Below are 9,272 nucleotides of genomic sequence, written 5' to 3'. Positions count from 1 at the left end.
GCCCTAGGGTCGGGCGAGGCGGAGTTCGTCGTCTTCCGGGGCCGAGGCCGAGTCCGAGCCCTGGGGTCGGGCGAGGCGGAGCTTCCTATGGCGCCCGAGGCCGGACTTGGCTGCTGTCAGCCTCACTCTGTCGAGCGGCACAGCAGTCGGAGCGACGCAGGCGGTGCTGTCCTCTTGTCAGGCCGGTCAGTGGAGCGGCGAAGTGACTGCGGTCACTTCGGCTCTGTCGACTGAGGGGCGCGCGTCAGGATAAGGTGTCAGGCCATCCTTGCATTAAATTCTTCTGCGATACGGTCGGTTGGTGTGGCGATCTGGCCAAGGTTGTTTCTTGGCGAAGACTGGGCCTCGGGCGAGCCGAAGGTGTGTCCGTTGCTTGAGGGGGGCCTCGGGCGAGACGTGAATCCTCCGGGGTCGGCTGCCCTTGCCCGAGGCTGGGCTCGGGCGAGGCGAGATCGAGTCCCTTGAATGGACCGAGCCTTGACTTAATCGCACACATCAGGCCTTTGCAGCTTTGTGCTGATGGGGGTTACCAGCTGAGATTAGGAGTCTTGGGGATACCCCTAATTATGGTCCCCGACAGTAGCCCCCGAGCCTCAAAGGGAGTGTTAATACTCGCTTGGAGGCTTTTGTCGCACTTTTTTCAAGGGGGCCGGCCTTTCTCGGTTGCGTTTCGTTCCAGTGGGTGCGCGCGAGCGCACCCGCCGGGTGTAGCCCCCGAGGCCTCGGAGGAGTGGTTTGACTCCTTCGAGGTCTTAATGCATTTCGTGATGCTTCGGCCGGTCTGGTTGTTCCCTCATGCGAACTGGCCGTAGCCCAGGTGCACAGTCGAGTCCCAAGTTCTCGGGCTGGTATGTTGACGTTGTCAACGGTTTGGCCGGAGCCGAGTTTGCGAGAGCAGCCTCCGAGCCTCCACACAGAGCGAGAGGACGGTCAAGGACAGACTCGACTTTTTTACATACGCCCCCGCGTCGCCTTTCCACAAGGAGGGGGGGAAGCGCCATGCTGCCCTCGGAGGGCGCCGAACATGGTGTCTCCAGTGAGTTGCTAACGGGTAATCCGAGTGGATGCCCGTGCCCCATTTGTTAGGGGTCGGCTAGTGGCCCGAAGGCGCACTCCAAAAGTACCTGCGGGTGATTTGCCGGACCCGGTCCCCTTTTGACGGGGTCCGAGGGCTCGATGCCTCCCTCTGGTGGGATTCCGTTACAAAATCGTTCCTGTTGGTCTCGGAAATGTCCTAGGGTACCTCGGGAGCGTAGCCCGAGCCTTGGTTATGTATCGAACGTACCCAGGGTCATCCCTCGCTCTGCGTCTGAGGCGGCTGTCGAACCCTTCGAGGGCCAGCCTACGAACCCCTGATCAGTAGTGGGCGCGGAGCCCGAGTGGCCTGAGGCGGCCGTTGAACCCTTCCGAAGGGCCAGCCTTCGAACCTCTGACTAGTAGTGGGCGCGGAGCCCGAGCGCTCTGAGGCGGCTGTTGAACCCTTCCGAGGGGCCAGCCTTCGAACCTCTGATCAGTAGGGGGCTCGGGGCCCGCTTCCTTCGTGGAGAAGGATCCCTTTCGGGGTATCCCCTTTCCCGGTCCCTATTGTAAGAGAGAGAAAGAGGAAAAGGAAAAGCGTACGAAATCGAATGACGTGGCGCACCTTTTTTTGACGCGGTCATTATGGCGGAAGCGAAGCGTCGCCTGCTTCGCTTGCCAAAGGTGCCGCCTGTCCTGCCGCAGAGTTAATGCGACGGGACGAGTGGTTCGCGGGGCAGCCGTTGCGCGTGCACGAGCCGTTCGAGGAACGGAACATGGGTGCGCCATCTTCACGCCGTGGGAGAGGGTTCTCTCGCTGTCCCAGGAGGGGAAGTGAGCTTGGCTGATGACTTGACCGCTGCTTCCGCCTGCCTGCCACCGCCATTACTGCCGGCCCATTTCTGGCCGTATCGACTGTCGCGCCTTCTCCCGCGGCCAATTGACCTGTGACCGATGTGCTCGGTTGGCACTGTCGGGTCATGCGCAGGGTTGCCTCGAGTCGTGGTACTGGCTCCGCAGTCGAGGAGGCACGGCAGTGGCGCGAGTGGCGGTGCAGTTTCTTGTACGTAGCAACCGGCGCGTCGGTTACATGACGTGTGGGCCCGGGCCTCCATGCTGGACGCGTCGAAGTCGAAAGGGTGCGCCCCCTTGGTGCGGTTGCATGCCGCCTGCATGGCGGCCCGCCCTCTCGCCCGCTGGCCTGGGTGGAAGTGGAGGAATGCTCGTAACCGCTGGGCAGTTGTGCGCACCGCGCGCGGCGGTTTGGCTTTTTTCCGCCCTGGGCCAGCTTGCATGACGCGTGGGACCCAGCCCCCGTATCGTAGGGGGAGGACCTTGGAGCGTGTTGGAGAAGACTCAGCCCGCGACAGCTGAGGACGCAAGTGGGGAGGGTTGCCTTTAAAAGGAGGGTGACCCCCTTGAAAGGCAACCATGTCCTTGCGCTCCCCACATGCATCGCGTCTTTCCACCTTTCGAGCCCCCGGATGGGGGGCGCCCGCGGTTCTTCCGCCTCGTCGTTGTCGGAGGAACACAACTTCGTGGAAGTTGGTACCTTTCAGCCATCGTTCGGCTTCAAGGATTTTCATCAGACAGCCCGGTCGCATCCCCTCGCCGGTGGTCACCCAAGACGGTGACCACCAGTTCGATGGTGGGGAGAAGCGAGCCGGGTTGCGATCTTGGTCCCGCCCTCAGCTTCAAGGATCTTCATCATCCTGGCTGGGGCGGAGGCCGGGCAGAGCCGGAGCTCTACCTCCCGCGCGGCTTCGTTGGTCACCTTCTCCCTCAGCATTCAAGGGAGAGGGCGCTCACCGGCCTAGCGGGAGGGTCGGACTTCGACAACGCGGGGCTGGTCGGCGGCGAGCGTCGTCAGCTTCAGCGCGTTGGGCTCGCTGGCTCAGCTGGCACTGGCTCGGCTCCTGGTGCCCCCTCCCGCCGCAAGAGCGATTGTCGCGCCGCGCGCACCGGAGGACCGCCCAAGACATCGCGCGCTGCTAGGGCGGCGTTCGTGTTCTGGGGCTGTCCTGCCCTTGCCACGGTACGGCGCCTCTGCGTGGAGGTCGGTGCTCTGCTCGTCCGGGAGGATCCGAGTGGGGATCTGCCGGTGGGCAGATGGCTTCCGTCGTCGGCGCTGAGGTGGTGGCGGCTGAAGAAGTCCTCGTCGCCGACGGGATCACCGCCACCATCCGCGCTCCGGGCCTCCGGCTCTTTGGCTTTGATAGCTTGTCCTCGCCCCTCGAGCGGAGACGTGGGCGAGGGCATTGTTGCAGCGGCGTCCGCCCTGAGGCCATCGCCGCTGCAGTTTGGCCACCTGGAGCGGAGGTCGTTGTCGCTGCTGATGGAGCGGGCGGCGGTGAGCCACCTGGAGCCTGTCGCCCCGCAGGCTCTCCGGTGTGGAGGTTGTTCATTCCCGCGGGGGCGGAACCGGAGTTCCGTTTGTAATGGCACCTTGAGTGCCGGTGTCTGTTCATTGTGGCTGTTGGGACCTGAACATGTATGTATTTTCGGCACGGAGCCGTGTTTTTTCCTCATTTCGAGCACTAGGACTCGCCTGTCGGCTAACTGAACCGCTTAACCAAGTGTGAGTCGCCTCGTGCGAAGGTGACGAGTGAGGTATATGTATCCCGGAGGCGTAGGAGTCCCTCGGCTCGGTCGACCTTGCCGTCCGAGGCTTTTCTTACTTAGTTAAGGGAACCCTCGGCTGCTTTTCGATGAGCCGAAGCCGGAGGCAGCAGTGTTAGCATGGACAGAGGCAGAGTTGGCTCGAAAAGAAGACTTTGTCGGCCGGAGCCTGGCCGGGCCGTCCGCTGGCGTGATCGACGCCGGAGTCGAGTTGCCGAGGCCACGAGCCGGGCTGGTGTCCTCAAGGGACAGCTGGCTGAGGCTTCGGGGCGGCCGGCCGAGCCGACTGCTCGGGCCGGATTCCTGGAAAAGACCCTGGCGGCGATGGCCCGGGCACAGTGCTAACGTCGTCCTTCGGAGTGGAGATCCTCCGACCGCGTTGCCGTCCGAGGCTCGGTCGGACTTCGCCGAAGGTGGGGTTGACACCGAGGGTGCTGCTGCTCCCCTTCCGTCGACGTCTGAGCCTGCAGGATTGGTTCATCTTGTAGTGTGCGTATGTTTTCTGCGGCCGCCGAGGCCCAAACATACTGTCGTCGTGTTTGTAAAGCTGCGTTTCTTTTCCTCATGTTTCGAGTATCTGGACTCATTTGTCGGTAACAGAATTGTTTGTCCGAGCGAGAGTTACTTCTCACGGAAGGTGATGAGTGAGGTATCCGTATCCCGGAGGCATAGGAGTCCCTCGGCTCGGTCGGCCTTGCCGCTTACGTGTACTCTTACTCGTCCGTAGGATTCTGCTATTGATGTAGTCGAGAAGGCCCGAAAAATCGTTTCGGCAGAAGAGTTTTCGAGCGTGAAGACTTGTTCGGTCCGCGGAATCGCTTATCCGAGCGTGAGTTACTTATCGCAGAAGGTGATGAGTGAGGTATCCATATCCCGGAGGCGTAGGAGTCCCTCGGCTCGGTCAGCCTTGGCTGCTTACGTGTACTCCGTCGTTTTCAGGATCCCACTATCGAAGTAGTCGAAAAGCACGAAAGACGTTCTGGCGGAAAAGATCTTTTCCGAGGAAAATTTTGACGCAGAGGGGGTTCTCCCCTTCTAGCCCCCGAGGGAGGGTCGGGCTTTGCCGAGGCAAGGCTGACCCTTCCTTGATGGTTAGACTTTGTGTGTGAACGAGGTGTACGAATGACTTGAAAGCATCTTAAGGGTAGAAGCGACGTAGCTGTCGGATGTTCCAAGCGTTGCTGTAGACCTCGCCTTGACTATTGGCCAGCTTATACGTCCCGGGCTTCAGAACCTTGGCGATGATGAACGGCCCTTCCCAGGGAGGCGTGAGCTTGTGCCGCCCTCGGGCGTCTTGTCGCAGCCGAAGCACCAAGTCGCCCACCTGGAGGTCTCGGGACCGAACCCCTCGGGCGTGGTAGCGTCGCAGGGACTGCTGATACCGCGCCGAGTGTAGTAAGGCCATGTCCCGAGCCTCTTCCAGCTGGTCCAGTGAGTCTTCTCGGTTAGTGAAAGGGAATTAGGCTTACACCTAGTCCCTAATTAATTTTGGTGGTTGAATTGCCCAACACAAATAATTGGACTAACTAGTTTGCCCAAGTGTATAGATTATACAGGTGTAAAAGGTTCACACTCAGCCAATAAAAAGATCAAGTTTTGGATTCAACAAAGGAGCAAAGAGGCAACCGAAGGCACCTCTGGTCTAGGGGCACCGGACTGTCCGGTGTACACCGGACAGTGTCCGGTGCACCAGAAGACTCGAACTCAAACTCCCCACCTTCGGGAATTTCCAAAGGCGCTCGGCTATAATTCACCGGACTGTCCGGTGTACACCGGACAGTGTCCGGTGCTCCAAGGAACAGCGGCCTCCGGAACTCGCCAGCCTCGGGAAAACTCAGCGGCTGCTCCGCTATAATTCACCGGACTGTCCGGTGTACACCGGACTGTCCGGTGTAACAGTGGGGCAACGGCTATATTGGCGCCAACGGCTACCTGCGACGCATTAAATGCGTGCGCTGCGCGCGCAGACGTCAGGCGCGCCCATTCTGGCACACCGGACAATGAACAGGACATGTCCGGTGTGCACCGGACATCCAGGCGGGCCCAGATGTCAGAAGCTCCAACGGTCAGAATCCAACGGCATTGGTGACGTGGCTGGGGCACCGGACATGTCCGGTGTGCACCGGACTGTCCGGTGCGCCATCGAACAGACAGCCTCCACCAACGGTCAAGTTTGGTGGTTGGGGCTATAAATACCCCAACCACCCCCACATTCAAGTCATCCAAGTTTTCCACTTCTCAACCACTTACAAGAGCTAGGCATTCAATTCTAGACACACCAAAGAGATCAAATCCTCTCCAATTCCTCACAGGGCTTTAGTGATTAGCGAGAGAGATTTGTCGTGTTCTTTTGAGCTCTTGCGCTTGGATTGCTTCTTTTCTTTCTCACTCGCTCTTGTGATCAAAACTCCATTGTAATCAAGGCAAGAGGCACCAATTGTGTGGTGGCCCTTGCGGGGAAGTTTTGTTCCCGGCTTTGATTTGAGAAGAGAAGCTCACTCGGTCCGAGGGATCGTTTGAGAGAGGGAAGGGTTGAAAGAGACCCGGCCTTTGTGGCCTCCTCAACGGGGAGTAGGTTTGCGAGAACCGAACCTCGGTAAAACAAATCCGCGTGTCACACTCTTCATTTGCTTGCGATTTGTTTTGCGCCCTCTCTCGCGGACTCGTTTATATTTCTAACGCTAACCCGGCTTGTAGTTGTGTTTATATTTGTAAATTTCAGTTTCGCCCTATTCACCCCCCCTCTAGGCGACTATCAATTGGTATCAGAGCCCGGTGCTTCATTAGAGCCTAACTGCTCGAAGTGATGTCGGGAGATCACGCCAAGAAGGAGATGGAGACCGGCGAAAAGCCCACTACAAGCCATGGGAGCACTTCATCGGAAGAGTCCCGCACCAAGAGAAAGGAGAAGAAGAACTCCTCCAAAGGGAAGGAGAAGAAGTCTTCTTCACACCAAAAGGAGAAGAAGGAGAGATCCTCTTCTCACAAGACGCGTCGGAGCGGGGACAAGAAAAAGAGGATGAGGAAAGTGGTCTACTACGAGACCGATTCTTCATCGCCATCCACCTCCGGCTCCGACGCGGCATCCGTCACTTCTAAGCGCCAATAGCGCAAGAAGTATAGTAAGATCCCCCTACACTATCCTCGCATTTCTAAACATGCACCTCTACTTTCCGTCCCATTAGGCAAACCACCAACTTTTGATGGTGAAGATTATGCTAGGTGGAGTGATTTAATGCGATTTCACCTAACCTCACTCCACAAAAGTATATGGGATGTTGTTGAGTTTGGTGCACATGTACCATCCGTAGGGGACAAAGACTATGATGAGGATGAGGTGGCCCAAATCGAGCACTTCAACTCTCAAGCAACAACGATACTCCTCGCCTCTTTAAGTAGAGAGGAGTATAACAAAGTACAAGGGTTGAAGAGCGCCAAGGAGGTTTGGGATGTGCTCAAAACCGCGCACGAGGGAGATGAGCTTACAAAGATCACCAAGCGGGAAACGATCGAGGGGGAGCTCGGTCACTTCCGGCTTCGCAAAGGAGAAGAGCCACAAAACATGTACAACCGGCTAAAGACCTTGGTGAACCAAGTGCGCAACCTCGGGAGCAAAAAGTGGGATGACCACGAGGTGGTTAAGGTTATTCTAAGATCTCTTATTTTCCTTAACCCTACTCAAGTTCAATTAATCTGTGGCAATCCCAGATATACACTAATGACCCCCGAGGAGGTAATCGGGAATTTTGTGAGTTTTGAGTGCATGATCGAAGGCTCAAGGAAGATCAACGAGCTTGATGATCCCTCCACATCCGAAGCTCAACCTGTCGCATTCAAGGCGACAGAGGAAAAGAAGGAGGAGTCTACACCAAGTCGACAACCAATAGACGCCTCCAAGCTCGACAATGAGGAAATGGCGCTCGTCATCAAGAGCTTCCGCCAAATCCTCAAACAAAGGAGGGGGAAAGACTACAAGTCCCGCTCCAAGAAGGTTTGCTACAAGTGTGGTAAGCCCGGTCACTTTATAGCTAAATGTCCATTATCAAGTGATAGTGACAGGGGCGACGACAAGAAGGGAAGAAGAAAGGAGAAGAAGAGGTACTATAAGAAGAAGGGCGGCGATGCCCATATTTGTCGCGAGTGGGACTCCGACGAAAGCTCTAGCGACTCCTCCGACGATGAGGACGCCGCCAACATTACCGTCACCAAGGGACTTCTCTTCCCCAACATCGGCCACAAGTGCCTCATGGCAAAGGACGGCAACAAGAAGGTTAAATCTAAATCCTCCACTAAATATGAGTCCTCTAGTGATGATAATGCTAGTGATGAGGAAGATAATTTACGTACCCTTTTTGCCAACCTCAACATGCAACAAAAAGAGAAACTTAATGAATTGATTAGTGCCATTCATGAAAAGGATGATCTCTTGGACACCCAAGAGGATTTCCTTATTAAAGAAAATAAGAAGCATGTTAAAGTTAAAAATGCTTATGCTCTAGAAATTGAGAAATGTGAAAAATTATCTAGTGAGCTAAGCACTTGCCATGAGACAATAGACAACCTTAGAAATGAAAATGCTAATTTATTAGCTAAGGTTGATTCTCATGTTTGTAATGTTTCAAATGCCAATTCTAGAAATAATGATGATGATCTTCTTGCTAGAATTGAAGAATTGAACATTTCTCTCGCTAGCCTTAGGATTGAAAATGAAAAATTGCTTGCTAAGGCTAAAGATTTTGATGTTTGCAATGCTACTATTTCCGACCTTAGAACTAAGAATGACATGTTACATGCTAAGGTTGTAGAATTAAAATCTTGCAAACCCTCTACATCTATCGTTGAGCATGTATCTATTTGTACTAGATGTAGAGATGTTGATATTAATGCTATTCATGATCACATGTCTTTAATTAAACAACAAAATGATCATATAGCAAAATTAGATGCTAAAATTGCCGAGCATAACTTAGAAAATGAAAAATTTAAATTTGCTAGAAGTATGCTCTATAATGGGAGACGCCCTGGCATCAAGGATGGCATTGGCTTCCAAAGGGGAGACAATGTCAAACTTAATGCCCCTCCTAAAAGATTGTCTAATTTTGTAAAGGGCAAGGCTCCCATGCCTCAGGATAACGAGGGTTACATTTTGTACCCTGCCGGTTATCCTGAGAGCAAAATTAGGAGAATTCATTCTAGGAAGTCTCACTCTGGCCCTAACCATGCTTTTATATATAAGGGTGAGACATCTAGCTCTAGGCAACCAACCCGTGCTAAGTTGCCTAAGAAGAAAACTCCTAGTGCATTAAATGAACATAACTTTTCATTCAAAACTTTTGATGCATCTTATGTTTTAACTAACAAATCCGGCAAAGTAGTTGCCAAATATGTTGGGGGCAAGCACAAGGGGTCAAAGACTTGTGTTTGGGTACCCAAAGTTCTTGTGTCTAATGCCAAAGGACCCAAAACCATTTGGGTACCTAAAGTCAAGAACTAAACTTGTTTTGTAGGTTTATGCATCCGGGGGCTCAAGTTGGATCATCGACAGCGGGTGCACAAACCACATGACAGGGGAGAAGAAAATGTTCTCCTCCTATGAGAAAAACCAAGATCCCCAACGAGCTATCACATTCGGGGAT

This window comes from Zea mays, chromosome 8 (assembly GCF_902167145.1).
Source record: "Zea mays cultivar B73 chromosome 8, Zm-B73-REFERENCE-NAM-5.0, whole genome shotgun sequence".
Lineage (NCBI taxonomy): Eukaryota > Viridiplantae > Streptophyta > Magnoliopsida > Poales > Poaceae > Zea > Zea mays.
Note: the sequence above shows the minus strand (reverse complement) of the source record.